The 15,335-nt window shown below is 35.5% G+C and overlaps 1 long non-coding RNA gene across 8 annotated transcripts in view; it reads left to right on the top strand.

Annotated features, from left to right (window-relative positions):
* Positions 1–513: 513 nt before the first annotated feature.
* LOC116426499 (uncharacterized) overlaps positions 514–15,335 on the top strand; it is a 211,494-nt gene continuing 196,672 nt past the window's right edge. For 6 of the 8 annotated variants that reach the window (XR_004234920.2, XR_012999125.1, XR_012999121.1 and 3 more), the window contains exons 1-2: positions 514–1,309; positions 2,105–2,234. This is a non-coding gene — a long non-coding RNA (uncharacterized LOC116426499). Of the gene's footprint in view, positions 1,310–2,104; positions 2,235–2,574; positions 3,653–9,896; positions 10,098–15,335 lie in introns of those variants that run through there. The other 2 variants (XR_012999120.1, XR_012999123.1) reach the window with 2 other exon arrangements.

Here is a 15,335-nt window from a genome sequence, read left to right on the forward strand (position 1 = left end):
TCCTTCCTCCCCCCAATCGTATCGCCGCTTCGACCAATCCCCTTCCTTGTCGCCCCATGAGCCCTCACCCGACGCCGTTCACTTCTCTCTCCCACGAGCTTGCCAGCCTGACGTTTCTCCCACCCGTGTTCTCACCACTACCAACGTCGCCGTACTCTACGTCGTTACCGCTATCCCACACATACACTAAACGGGGCATCGGTACCACGTTTCTACAGCGACGCAACGGTGGCGCCGCCAGCCAGGGACGCCTCGAAACGTTTTCACCCTCCTGCTTCCTCTCGCCTCACCGCAGTCCATGTACCGTCAACGACGCCTGATGCTGCTGTGCTGCGGTATATACTCGCGCGCCGTCCTTGTCGTTCTATCGATTCCCCTTCCCTTCCCCCCTTCAGCTCATATCCAACCTTTTCTCGTTCTACTCGTCATGTACCCCCTCTTACGCTTTTCTCTTCTCTGCGTCTCACTGGCAGCTAGCTTGCCTGTCTGCTTGCCTGGCCGGCCTGACTGCCTTGTCTGCCTTGCTCGTTTGCTTACTTGCTTGCATGCTAGTCTGTCCGCTAGGTTGCTAGTTCGCTTACTAGGCTCGCCTGCCTACCTGACTGCTTGCTTGGCTGCCTGCCTGCTTGTTCATCTGTTTGCCTCCCTATCTTTCTGTCTACTTGCCGGCCTACTTGCCTGCCTACTTCCCTACCTACTTATATACCTACCGGTTTGGCTGCTAGTTTACTTGCCTGCCTGCCTTCCTACTGCCTGCTTCGTTCATGCTTTGCGTTGCAAATCTTGGTAGAGAATAAGCCGCTGTTCAAGGAATTATGATGGCCCCTTGCTCCTTTCTTTTCTTATTTGCTAGTCTCTCTCATTCTTTGTCACTAGTTTCGTCCTCTATCTCTTTCACGGTTTCATCGAGACGAACGCGAAGCTAGGGATGCGGTATTTTCCTTCGTTCGTTGGCGCTCATTCCTACTGATATTTACGCGCCTACATGCTTTGTACAACAAGCGTCGCCATTACACGAACCCCGGGAACGATACTGTTCAATAATATCAACGTGTTCTAGTACGGCGCTTGGTGTTTCTGCGACATGATTATTAGACAATCCTTGAAATTTATTTAAGTATATCAGGTTTACGGAGCGAATAATGCAAAAGCAGACCATGTGACACGAAGTAAATCTAATTTTCGAAGCCGAAGCTGTGTCGGTGACATTCTTGTACCTTGCGGAAAGAGCGCCATCGGTCGACAATGATGCGCGCGCGCGCAAGTAGACGACTACGATTCGAGGTTAGAACGTTATAAAATCATTCTGGTAATTCAATCTCTTGTTTTCTATTGTACAGTTAAAAAAAAACTTAAATGCGTATAGAATGTTAAGTAACAGCTTTTCAATGCATAGTTACTATATGATGTTTCGATATAATAATGTATGTCGTAATATTTGGAGGTTAGATGAAGCAAATAGTGGAAGTCGATGAAGCATTAAGGAAACCAGAATGTGAGGAATGCTGAGCATGTTATGTTAATTAAAAGTTAACTAAAGCGAAACAACACTATTGTTTATACCAAAATGTTAAATGAAGTATTATATTGTGTAATAGTTTACTTTCTCAATATTATTACACCCAATATGAAACAGTTACGTAAAACTGCAATGTGATCATTAAATGAATCTTTATTACTCAAATGATTGCGATGTATTTCCGTATATTGACATGTATTTTAAAATAATTTGAGTGCAATGTATTCCGCATTATTTTATCTATAATGTATAATTCCGCAAAATGCTGAATAGCACATATTCGATTTGTCTAATGCTGCATCCGTTTAAAGACGAAAACATATTATTACCGATTAAGCAAAACGTTTACCGTAATGAGATTTAATATTAATTAGGCGCGATGTAAATTTAATTGTATCAATTATTTAATTCACCAGAGGAAAAATAACGATGATATTTTGTTTCGTTCTTAATAGTCCACTTTATTTGTTCGCTCGTTCGCGAGACCGAGCCGCGGAAAGAGTACGAATACGAGGATGGTCGTGTGCATTTCGAGGAATAGGTGCGGCAATTATCGCTTCACGTTAATTTTTGGTGGTTTTATAGGCAGCTGCATTGGCGTAACCAGTCGATGATCGATCGGCTGGAAATCTCCGCCAACGTTACCGACGGAATTAACCCTTGAGATACTCTGCCTCGCGGGCCCTTCAGTCACTTGAAATTATTGGCGAGTGCGGTGAGTAATTGCACTTTCAATTGGTAAATTATTAAACCTCGTCGCATCGCGTTGTTACGTTCGCGTTTTGACTCTGTTATTGAAATCCACGACGGATATTTTTTCCATTCTCCCTTTTTCCTTCCACTACCCCCCATCCTCTCTCTCCTCCATTTTTTCCCCTGATAATTCCATATCGTTGCACGTCGGATTAATAACAATGCATCAGCCAAATTTTATTGTTACGAATATTTAGAAGCGTTTTCCGCGTCGCCAATTAGCATCTGTTCTGAACAAAACGTAGGTACTTCCATCGTTCACTTTTTCCATCGAAATTGAAACGGCAACCGATTTTTCGTAGAAACGCTTGGGAAAGGCCAGGCAAGCGAACTGAAGCATCCGTCGAGTTTTACGAACACGGTAAAGTTCCTTCGCCATCGTGAACGTAGTACGGTTATATAAAACGTGGATCGGTAGCGAGTACGCCAAAGTGTTTTACAGCGCTTGTTATACCGTCCGTCCGGACGTATAGATACAGACGAGGCGAGATACAACTTTTTTTCATGTGATCTTGACCTTTGAACAAAACGATTGGTCTGCCCCCCTCGGCTTCCCACCAACCCCAAGACTCGTAGGGTAGAGGATGCAGGATGTCGTTCGTGCGACATCAGTGTCAGTCACTTGTTGAATGTCGGCCAGCGTGTACGGATGAGCATCCGGCGTGCGTCCTTGCAGTGTTTTTCGCTGCAACCGCGCATTCCTCCTCTCCGTTCGTCTGAGGTACACGTCGCCCGGTAAACTCGGATCATCGTATAAATACCAGGAGCGACATTTTCAGTGACACGAGCGTGCTGAACAGAACTTGAACGTGGCCGACGTTCTATTATTTTTAGGGAATAATGGTTTTATTCATCGAATAGATTTGTATATCAGCTAAGACGAATGCTAGATCTGAAACACTTGAAGCTGTTCAGAGGATGTGTTAGGAGAAAGGCACAAGTAAAAGTTCAGAAAATGTAGACCGGTATACTTCGTACAATTGTGTATAGCTTTTTCATGCTGCTGTGCAAATAAGAGAGCAATCAATAATTCATTCATGGATAAGGAATGTTTTTATAAATGCAAATGTTGGTAGAGTTATTTGGCTATTATGTTAAAGATTCTATTACATTTCAAATGAAGTAAAAATCTTTAGTCAGCATTACCCAATTTTTTGCTCTAATCAGTTGTATATTTAGAAATATAAAATTAGCAGAGTGTTGATAAAGTTGTAACAGTAACAATACTTAAAACACAGCTTGTATATTGTGTAATTAAATAATTCATTATTTGAACAGTAATTTATGATTGCAACATATCTGATTTTAGTCATAATTATCGAATTTGCATTATCCAGAAGATTTTTCAATTTATCTGATTATTAGAGCATTGTATTGCTTAAACAAGCAATATGTTCTCGTATATTGTGCCTTTGTTGGTTAACACGAAAATTTGGAATTACATATTTCAACTTCGAGATATTTTAGTTTATAATTGTGTAACGTGAGTTTAATTTCAGTCATACATTCACAGTAGCTGATAATTTTTTGGAGCACTATATGCGTGTTTTGCAATGTGACCATTTTACTTTGGATTAGTACTATCTATACTCTCCGCACGACTATTGATCTATCTCGCTTACAGTCTATTTGGTTCGCTTTCCTTATTCAGTAAACATTGAAAGAATTAAATTTCCGATTTTACTGAACTCTTTGGAACGTTATTGTATTTTGAATGGTATAGAGAGATGTTACAATTTATGTAACCTAGAATTTTCAACAAATGATCCTATAATAGTTTCGAATGGAATAATACTGTCTACCTATCGTGCTTACGTGATATTACAGAGTAGAAAAAAACGTCAGCTGTAGTAGATGTTAATATTATCAAACATTTAATTTCCTTGAGTAATTGTATGTATAAGAGACAAAGAAATTGTGTTAAACTTTCATTAAAGTGTTTCTATTTAAGACTGTAGAATGCTTACACATGTACTTGCATGTTGATTTTTATTCTTCCATATTAAAAGTAATACGTATGTATTTAAAAATGTTTGACTCTTGTGCTTCTTACAATTTCGATCAAATAGTTTATTTAATTCTGTTCGTTAATGGTTAATTACAAATAACTCCATATTATTACCAGTTTGGCATTGAAAGCTGTTTGTCTGTATTTTATACAGCAAATAATTTGTTAGAAAACTTAGACGCGACGTTGATGGTAAATTTAGTTGCACAGTTAAAATTCAAAATTTAATCGTGATTTTACTCTTCATTTTCGAATAAACGTTGCATTCGAAGGCGGAGAACGAATTTCCGTCTTCGCCTCTCGGCAAATACGGGGGTTACAAAGTTCTGTATGACATTTCGTGATGACTGTGATGTCTGTTCCACAGTTCCATCGATGGCGAGGAACGTGAGGGTCCTGCGACCGAAAAGATTATAGCGAATCCGCCACTGATTTTACGATTACGTTAATGATCCTCTCTTGCGAATTCAATCTTAACACGATGTTTGCGCGCAAGAGTGCTTCTCCTCTGGTCGACAGAATTTCTGTAACGTTGAAAACATAGTTCGAGTTTATGTAAGGGAATTTCGACAAATGTACAGTGAGATTTAATATTCACTTAATTAACTCAAAAGCTCGTATCTTGCGCGCCTGCGCATGCTTCGTATTTTAGCCTAATATGTCTCGTTCCACAAATGCATAATTTCTTGATGAATGTATTGGTGATACGTGGAAAAAATTTGATTTAATGAATGACTCGTCAGTGATTTTGACTTTTTATGATATGGTGTGTATTACTTATATATCGTACTCAGTATTACAAATCAGGGAAAGTGTTATAAAAGTAACTTCAATTTTACAGCTCGGTTGATAAAAATTCGAATTAAATAATAGCTTGTTTTTTTAGATTAAAAATTTTAGATTTAAACATTTCATTAATCCTTATTAAAAGTGTATTTCAATTTCGTATTTTTCATTTGTATACATTACGAATCAAAAAATCTACCATTTATAATGTATTTATGGATATTTTCCTTTGAAGAATTAATTATAAAATTACAAAATTACAAAATTACAAAATTACAAAATTATAAAATTATAAAATTATAAAACTGTTGGTGTAGAGTATAAAATCTAGATTATCAAATCTACATCAACAATTGTGTTTAATTTTGTTCATACATTTTACATAACATTTGAAACAATTCACATGGAAAGACGGATGTCGATTAATCAATAAATATATTTAATACATCTTTCTTTCTTGACGGTTTTTAATTACTGCTTCTCAAGAATTTTTTCTGTAAATGACGTAAGGATTTCTATGCGTTGAGGACATTATAATTTCAACTGCTCGGTAACGTAAATGTGAAAGAATAAAATCGTTATTACGTTTGTTATCATACATATAAAGGTGAATCCTTAAATTTACACTTCTGTAGAATTAAAAAATTTATGTGAAAATTTCTACATTCTTAATTTATTTTTACATACAAAATTACCTCTGTATTCGAGAAAGGCAAATTAAATAACATACAGATATTAATGTACTATTACTAAATTAGTATTAAAAACATATAATACAGGAATAAAAACTGGTTATACAAATTGTTATATTAAATAATATACGAAATATGAAGGAATGTTTTTATTATTCGCTATATAAGCTTTTATCATCCGTTTGGTGCGTGCAGAGTGGCTCATACTAAAGTTTCAAAGAACTCCATTATCGTATTAACTGTTCCCGGTTGTATAAGTCGATCTTCTACTATTCTGTTCGTCTGCTTTTTCGAAATGCGTGTGCAGGTAGGACGAGAAAGGTTCGTAACACGACGTCGTCTTTAATGTAACCTCATGACCCTTTAAAAGAAGACCGCATCTTTTTTCAACATTGAACTTTCATCTTCAGTTAAACAATGATGATAGTGTTACTAAACTTTTTTCCTATTTACTACGAATCATTTATTATGCAGTAAAATTCTATTTAGTGGAATTCTATTAGAACTCTTAGTATGCATTCTTTCTAAAAACAAGAAAGTAGTTGTACGTTCACATTTAAAAAAATTCTTTTATTGAATCACTTGAAGTTAAAATTTATTCTTTGATTTTTGATTTTGATCATTTTATATTGAAGAAAATTATTTGTAGACCTGTCGGGGGCAAATAATTAAATTGTGAAAATGAAATTGCTAAATATTAAAACGTTCTGAATTTCTGCAACAAAAGAAATGATAATAAATGTAGGCAGGAACTTTCCTTTAACATTTGAGTATGGTCGGGCACTTCATCTAATCACTCCCTACTCTTTCATTCAGTGTTCTACGAACAAACGAACAAAAGCATTTTCGCATTAATATCTCACATAAATTCAAATAATTATTTTGTCCTACATTTTTCACCATTACTCAAAGCATTTTATCCGATTAAATACTTTTTGCCAGAGGTAACAGACCCTTTACAATCAATAAATGGAACACAGATTTTATGCATTTATAGTACACACATACAATTACTTGAATCTTAATATAATGAAAAATTTCATAAAACACATACAAATTTTCATTTCATTTCATTTCTGTAGTAAATAAAGAACCCTGTAGAATTCTCTAGAATATTATAATTTCCAATGTTCACTAAACTCCTGCATAATCCAAACCGTTTTCTTAATGAAACAGAAGCTAAAAGATCAAGATTCCACGTACAGATTATTTGATTGTCCTTCTTATACCTCATACATTCAGTAAAATTCGATTTGCTCGATACGTCGCCAAGAAAATTAATTTTCTGATCTATACTGGTCCACAAAGATATTTAAAATCGATATATTTGTAAAGGGCACCTCAGACGTGTGTCACCCGATTTCAATGAAACACACATTATCTTCACCTGTATCCAAAGCATCATACACATCATAAATATCAAGATATTTATTATCCGTATGTTTCCATTATAAACACATCGATTTTAGATACAGTAGGATCCCCTATAACGCAATTAAAAGATCATCAAAAAATAACTATGAAAGTGAGATGTTCCATAGGAAACTGATACGAGCAGGGGACCAACTTAACACACAGGACCAGTTAACTGGTCACGAGTTATCTCGTGTTTGCACTTGCATTAGTTATTTCAAAGTTATCTAAAAGATATGTCTAAAGTTTCATTTCCATTCATTATGTATAAATAAAGTATATTGTAGTTTATTTAGATTGTTTCACTTTTATATTTAACTACGGAATAACAACCCGTAACATGGAATACTTTCTGCGTAAAATTGTCGGTTAACAATGTGTTAATTCAACTTGAACCATTATCCAAAAGGGGAATTTCACAGGAAATTCGTAAATGCGAAACCCCGTATCACGAAATATTTTAATCGTGTTATACAGGGTTTTACTGTACGTTTATAGATCAGCGTATGCAAAAAATTATGTCACTTGAATTCGAGCTATGTGCCAGTAAAAGTGTTAATCTACCTGAAGCAAGGGGTCAGGATTTTACTTCGGTACGCAGCCGCCTAGTAGTGGTTGTAGCCTATATAAGTTCAGTGGCGAGTTCAAACAGGTCTGAACCTTCGGTCCGTGGCCCATGGCCCATTATCCCAAAGGGGCCTTGGAAATTCCTTTAGCCTGGTGGAATCGGTGGAGTCGAAACTTTGTGTCCTCGTAGCCCCAGCATGCCCGTGGTCGACCCTAAGCTATGACCCAAAAGATATTTCACGTGTATACGAAAGTATATTTAAGCCTTCTCTGTCGGGTCTCATTCTCCGCTTTGGGTTCGGGAAGGATCCGTCGGGGCCAGGCAATCGGACAACACAAAACTTCGGTTCACCAAATTTACCGATAGTCTTACGGGTGGCCCATTCCTCGAAGATCGACGGTCTCGCCGGAAGATGGTTGGCGAAATGTCCACTACGGTATTAACAGTAAATACGGGTTGGGAGAAGGCGCATTTGAAGTGCGGTAAAACCTCGTTTAGTCGAATCGCTAGTTACCGCGATTTAGATTGCTCAAAATCCTAGTTAGATTAGACTTCAACGATTTAGATGATGTTAGATAGTGTCTCGGAATATGTACGATTGAATGTATTAGCTCAGAATTAGGTTACAATTAAAAGAAAGTAATATATTTTCAATCTGTTATTAATATTTATTGAACAATATAATATCCATCGTTGCTTCCGATAGACTTAATATTTTCAAAAATTTCTTTTCAACTCGCCATTTATCTAGACTGTTAGTAGTCACTTGTTAAGTGTAGATTTGTTGTAAAATAACAAGTAGATTTTCTCTGTTGGAAGTGCTTTGAGATTAGAAATTGTTGGGTGAAATAAGATTATACTACCTTTTATCAGTTGTCTAATGATGAGGCAAATTTGTTGGATGATAAAATTTGTGACGTATTTTTTAGTAATGGCCAGTTAACACATTGTTGACCGGCAATTCCATGCAAAAGCTATATCATGCCACTGGTTGTTATTTCGTAATTAAATATGACAGTGAAAGAATCCAAATAAACTTCAATATACTTTATTTACATATAATGAATGAAAATATAATTTTGAATATTTTGCTTTTGCAATGTTCTATATTGCCCTGTGTTTCAAAAATTGAAATAGCTAATGCAAACGCAAACACGAGTTAACTCATGACCGATCAACAATGTGTTGAAAATGTTCTTTTCGGTAGTCGTTTTTAAAGGTGACGAGTCTTGTGTATTACTTATGCCAATTCATTTCAATATTCATCTGACCCTTGATTTATGTGAACTTTTTTCACGCGAGCCTCTTTTTTACGCGGTAAATTGGTACGCTATTTACGCGGTAGTTTTTACGCGCGATTTGAATTTAGTAACAGCGAATAAAATATACTTTTGTTTTATAAAATGTCATTATTATTATTTCTTTTGTTAAGCTCTGTGAAATAAATATGTATTTCTAAAACTTATACCAACTTTTCTCTTCAATATTTTGTTTTCTCTTATACCGACAGGCTCTATTTATGCGATTTTCGTTCGTGTAAAACGAACCCACGTGGAACGGATTTTCGCGTAAATCAAAGGTCAGGTGTACATATTTTTTGAGAATGTAATTAGTTATGATGATGGCAGAAATTTATTTAATTAATACAAGTTAAAGTGTAAAAATATCTTAATTATCGAATATTTCATACAATATTTCATTATTTACTGTACATATTAGTGTATATTTTTTTCATGTATATGTTACTGTGTTTCATAGATAAAAGATTAATTAATAATCAAAACTTGATTAAAGAATTGGTTAATCAATAACCATGAAAAATATGGAATGTACATAAAATTCAATTTCTATTAAATTTTATATTTTCAAAAAACCTGGTAGTTTTATTAAATCTGAACTAAATCTACAAAATATGATAATCTACAATCATGTTAAAATATATTTTTTAAATTCTTCATGATGCAAATATATTGTTTAAATATCTATTTTAGTATATTCAAAAAAGCTTTTATGTTGGACCTGATTGAGTCGAACAGCTTATAAGAGTTAACGACAGAAAGATATGTTAGCATACTTTATATATTAGCACAATTCATGATTCATCCAGAATGAAATGCAATGTTTACATTCTATCACAACTGGGACCTGGTTTCCTAGGGAAAAAATCGTACGTGTCACCGTGTTACGCAGTGACTACCTGTTTTTTACGTAATGCGCTGCAGCAGTTACGTCCCCGATGGATGTAAGAAGCATCGTACGTGCGTCTCCGTAAGAAACAAAGGTATAGCATGCTCGAGCGCTTCGTCAATGAATATTCTTTGCCATACCATAAAAAAATTTACTTTAATATTTATACTAATCGTGAATTTTTTGGAACTGAACAGTTCAGAACAGCAATAAGTTAACTATCGCTAATTCGCATATTTATAATCATTACTATCCAGTGAAACTACTAAAACTATAGCAATACAAAAATTTTAACAAAATTTGAAAATTCTAAAAATATGCTGTTAATAGACTTCGAATGTTCAATTTATTTTTTACAATTTAAGTATGGAAATTTATTTTTAAGAATTTGCTGTTGTATAAGAATAAAGATATTGAATAATAAACATATATTTATTTCACCGTACTTACATTTAACATTTTTAATTCAACAAACAAATAATAGAATCTGAGGATCATTAAAGAATGAAAGTAAAGTGAATTTGATGTTAAAGGGTTAAACGCAAGTTTGTTTTAGTGTTGCGTTGTCCCCGACTTGGTGTGATCGCACGCATTAAGGTCAGTAGGGTGCGCACCACTTTCTGTCACCATCTTGATTCATTACGCAGGAATCCCCAATTCGTGACTCGAGGTCGTTACCACGAAAACCTGTCCCGCCGTTTTGATGAATTATTATTATTTTTTCATTAATGCTCATTACGACTCACGCCATGAATACGAAATATGCTGGGTCCGGTAGTGGGTACACACGTGTCCGGGTAATTGATTAAACATGTTTTCGTATGGAAGCAACTCTTCCTGGTTTTATCATAAGGAATCCACAGCATATTCTCACAATTAACCAGCTGGCTGTTTTTGACGGGTATATTCGTCGTGAAGAAATGGCAGGGTTTTGTGTTATGGTGAGTATACTCCTCATCCGTAAAAAGTAGTTAGAATTTGCTGTTTACATTGCAAGTTTAGTGAAAACTAAAATATGTTAGTAAATTTCAAGATGTTTGGAATATTTGGAAGCCAAGACGAAGTGACTTGTTTTACTCTTCGGTCGCAATAAGTAATTGGTTAATGGTACAAAGTGTGCAATGAAGTAAACAGTGCATTGTTTATATTGTGTTAAAAATCGAAAGTTTCATTTGATTATAAACGTCTTAGCTACATGAAATTAAATTTTATTAGAGAGTTCATATTATTTTGTTAATTCATTAATAGAAAATGGAATATGGGCTTTAGACATGTATAATATACGTCAATATGAAAGATAAAATAAAATATTATTAGTTGAATTCAAGTAGTACTTTTTGTTCTACTTTTATTTCAATTAAATTTTGTCATAATAATAATACTAATAATAATTCATCTTTATCACATATATTATTATAAAATGAGAAAAGGGAATAAATAAAGTAGGTATGCAGAAAACAAGGAAAATGAAGATAAAAATAAACAAATGGACGACATTTAGCAAGAAAAATTTGCTGTTTCAAAACTTAATCCCGAAATTTATAGGATGGTTAAAAATCCGTTTTATGAATTACAAACGTTTTGCAAGATAAAACAAAATTTTCTATGGTATTTCGCAGAATATCGATTTCTAAAGTTACGTTTTCTTTTATAATAATTTTGAGCTTCCAGAAATTTTTGTTTAGTTCATATACTTTCATGAAAAACTTGCACAATTTATAAATAGAATTTTAGAACATTAAAGTATTAATGGTACCACTGAAAAGTTGTAAATGCGAGTATTGTTTATTTTATTTCTCATTTTTTTTTGGTCGTACGGTATTTTTCGGATTATTTGCGTTAGGGTAAAAAGTGGACCACGAAATTACAAATTTTGCGTTCTGTCTCAATCGAATTTTAACGATTTCCATTTGCCGACCGATTTTTACGAGCAGATTTGTTGTCGTAAATTCTCATTAATCCGCCGGTAATATTCGGATCAAATATTTCCCTACCGCGCGAAGTCGGGACGCATAAATCTAAAATTTACTTTTAATCTGCAAGAAAAAAATTGCGGTTCTTCGTCATACTTAACCACGGCGATTTTTTACGAATACCTTTCCGGCTCGGGGCATTTTCTTTCTGACTTTCCTTGAGGCGCGGTAATTATAGTCAAAAAGTCAACTTAATTAAGGACACGAGATGTCTCGGTCTGTTTAAAAAAAAAAAAGAAGAAAATTCTTTCAATTTTCTCCGTCGCTCTTATATGCTCTGAATTTCTAGTCGATAATACTGTCAGTCTGTTCTCTGGAGTTGTACATTTTTTACACAGGATGGGTCAATATTTGCGATACAACGGGGTGTATGGTGATTTTTCGATTCAAAACAAGTTTAAGATAAGGAACAAATGTTTTAATTCTTTTATATCTAACATAGAATGTTTGTATCTGTATCTTTACGTTTAATTTTATTTAATTCGAAGGGAACGTATCGAAAACCAGCATGAACTAAAAATTCTAATGAGAAAAGCACGGAGTTCCTATTTCATTTTTAATTCAACAAAATTCATAATAGAGTGTTTACATATTGTTTGAATTTTTATACTCTTAAATTAACTTCCACAAATATGAATTTCCATAGAAATTCACGTTTTGGTATTATTGTATTATTATGTTATTATATTATTATATTAATATAATATTATTATATTATTATGTTATTATACTATTTTTATCCCGTATCTGGCAATAAAACATGTACAAGACATCCAGATTAATAAGACGAATATCGAAAGATACAAAGTGCACGATATTTGCAGCACAAACAGGTTTTCTTCTGTACTGGGGTGACGTCATGGGGTGGTTTGTTCCACGAAAAGTTTTTGGATCGCGTCCCTCCACGTCGGTAAAGCAGCATCGGCGAGCAGCTAGGAAATTACAAGAGCGGAGAGACTCCCCTTTCAGGAAGGTCGGTTTTAGGGTGGCTGCTGGGAATCTCGAAGAGCTTCGAAGGGGAGTTTTTTTTGTCGCATCCGTATTCTCGCGTGGCACCGAGGAGGCGCTTCTCAGGGACGCCCGGCGTCGTAGGATAGCAGCGTCTCCTCTTTTAATCTGTGTTACTAATTTTTCTCTTTCCTAAACATTCAAGTTTCAAGTCCCTCGCACGATCACCTCTACTCATGCTTTCGTCGCGTTAAACTGGGAATTTATAAAAATTCGAATACTCGTATGTATATTATTTTCTGTTCTTTCTTTTTATGAGAAAAATTAATTGCATTTCGCACTGTTTTGTTGGTGGACTAGGTACGCACTTACATTAGGCTACATTGGTAGTTGCTTTTCTTCTTCGCTGCTGGAAGTGTAATTGAAAGTCATTATAGTAGCAATAACTTAGTTGTATTAGGTAATGCAAAATTATTAGGAGAAAGAAGATAGAAGGAAAGGGTAGAATATCAATATTAAATGCATCTTATTAACATGGACCACCGTTATTTCCTAACTGAAGGTCGCGCTAATCAGTAATGTAGGTTAGGTCTCGGCTACTATTTATTTAATATTATAACACATTGTTAATATTTCGTCTTTATAATATGTATGTACCAAAATATCTGCTCAATTCATATTGACCCCAACCGACCGGAATGATCAAAACAACTCGCTTCGCTCAATTTATTCTGGCGGGACAGAAGAATTTCGCTTAGCGCGCGATATGTTCGCAAGAAAAAAAGCGGAATCCTGCAGAGTGGAAACTCAAAGAGAAACGCGTCCGCTCGAAGATTTCTCACGAGCCAAAGAGTGTTACGTGTACTGATTGTAACTTAAGAATGTGCACAGTGAACGATACGAGAAGGATAAAGTTCCTTATTATCCAAGAGCGGAGAGCGCTCGGCGGTGGAAGAAGGCTGCCGTGAGGGGGGATCTTGTAACCCCTGTAAATTCCCAGAGCCGGTATTCACGAGGACTGGACTAATTTTGTCTGGCGAGGCGCAATGACGCCGTATTAGAATAAACCCGGTTTCCCGAAATTGCGTTGTATCACGTACGAGCGCGTCGCACGGCGCGCGTAATCTATGCATCGGCGCATCTTCTCCGGGCAATAACTAGGAGACCTCGTCAGGAAAAGGACGACCACCAATGCGGTTGTCCCGCAGCATTGTTACTCTCGTTACATCGCCCCTTGTAATATCGTCGGCTCTTTGCACTGTCTTTCCAGAATCCGCAGTATCGTATCCTTACATCATCGCCACACGAACATAAAACTGTCGTTTGTCATTGACGCTTTTTCGTCTGATCACTCCATTTCACGATCATCATTTCAAAATGACGGGTTTCAGTTTTCTTATTTTGCAATTATTGATATCTCGAACGTGTGAAATATCTGAAATGATTTTACAAATGAATAGTTTCACCTGATTACTATAATAAATATATGAAGAAAATGGAGAAAGTCTATCGTTACAATTTTTATAAGGACTACATGGCAATTGTACTAAACGCTCGGTAGTTTTAGTGTTATCTAGAACGTGTAGACGTTAATGAGGATTAGCGTACTTGCACGTAGAGCGTAGAAGTATATACGACACTTACGGTTATACAATATGTATACGATTGTATCTACTGAAATAATATTTGTTCCGTTTTTTGTTTAATATTAGTAAAAGTAGGTAATTTTTTAAAAGTTTCATAATGTAAAACTATCAAGATTTTTGAGAGTGAAAATTTCAAAGGTAGATAAGCAGTTTGTAAATCAAGAAAATTACTTTTCTCATCGTCAGTTACGGAAGCACAATATGTTGGGCTTTTTATTATATCAGATATAGACAATCATCTTAAGCTAACGACTAGAAAATAAAAAGATGGGTACACCAATCTTTCGAAAATCTACATAAAAATAAAGTTAGGCACTACCACTCCAAATTTGGACGGTTTAATTTCATCAACTGATTTCCATTTAATAGGGCCTTTGCTACTCATTTTCATACATTTTTAATCTAATCGCTTAGTTACTTCATTAGTAGCTTTACCGCCGCAAATCACACCAAATATGATTTTACTCACGTGTAAATCTGGCTTTCTCTATTCACGATCAGTCTCCGTTGTCAAGGAGACCAAGACGCTAGACATAAAGCCATTAATCCATAGACAACCACGCCCTCCATGCACTAAACTGGCCAAACGCTACACGAATTTTGCGCTTTGAATGAACACGTGTTAAATCTCACGAACATTTTGTTTCATAATCGAAAGTCTGAATAACAACAAATAAATTTTATTGAAATTTGGAATGAAACGGTGGTTCTTAGAGAAGTGGCTATGCCGTACGACCTAATATGGCGCACCAGAACACACTTACGGCGTCGATGGCCAGTTAGCAAAGAGCGTACTGGTATGCTTACGGTCACCAATGGGTTAACTGCCACTTACGTCGAAC

Source organism: Nomia melanderi, chromosome 8 (assembly GCF_051020985.1).
Source record: "Nomia melanderi isolate GNS246 chromosome 8, iyNomMela1, whole genome shotgun sequence".
NCBI lineage: Eukaryota > Metazoa > Arthropoda > Insecta > Hymenoptera > Halictidae > Nomia > Nomia melanderi.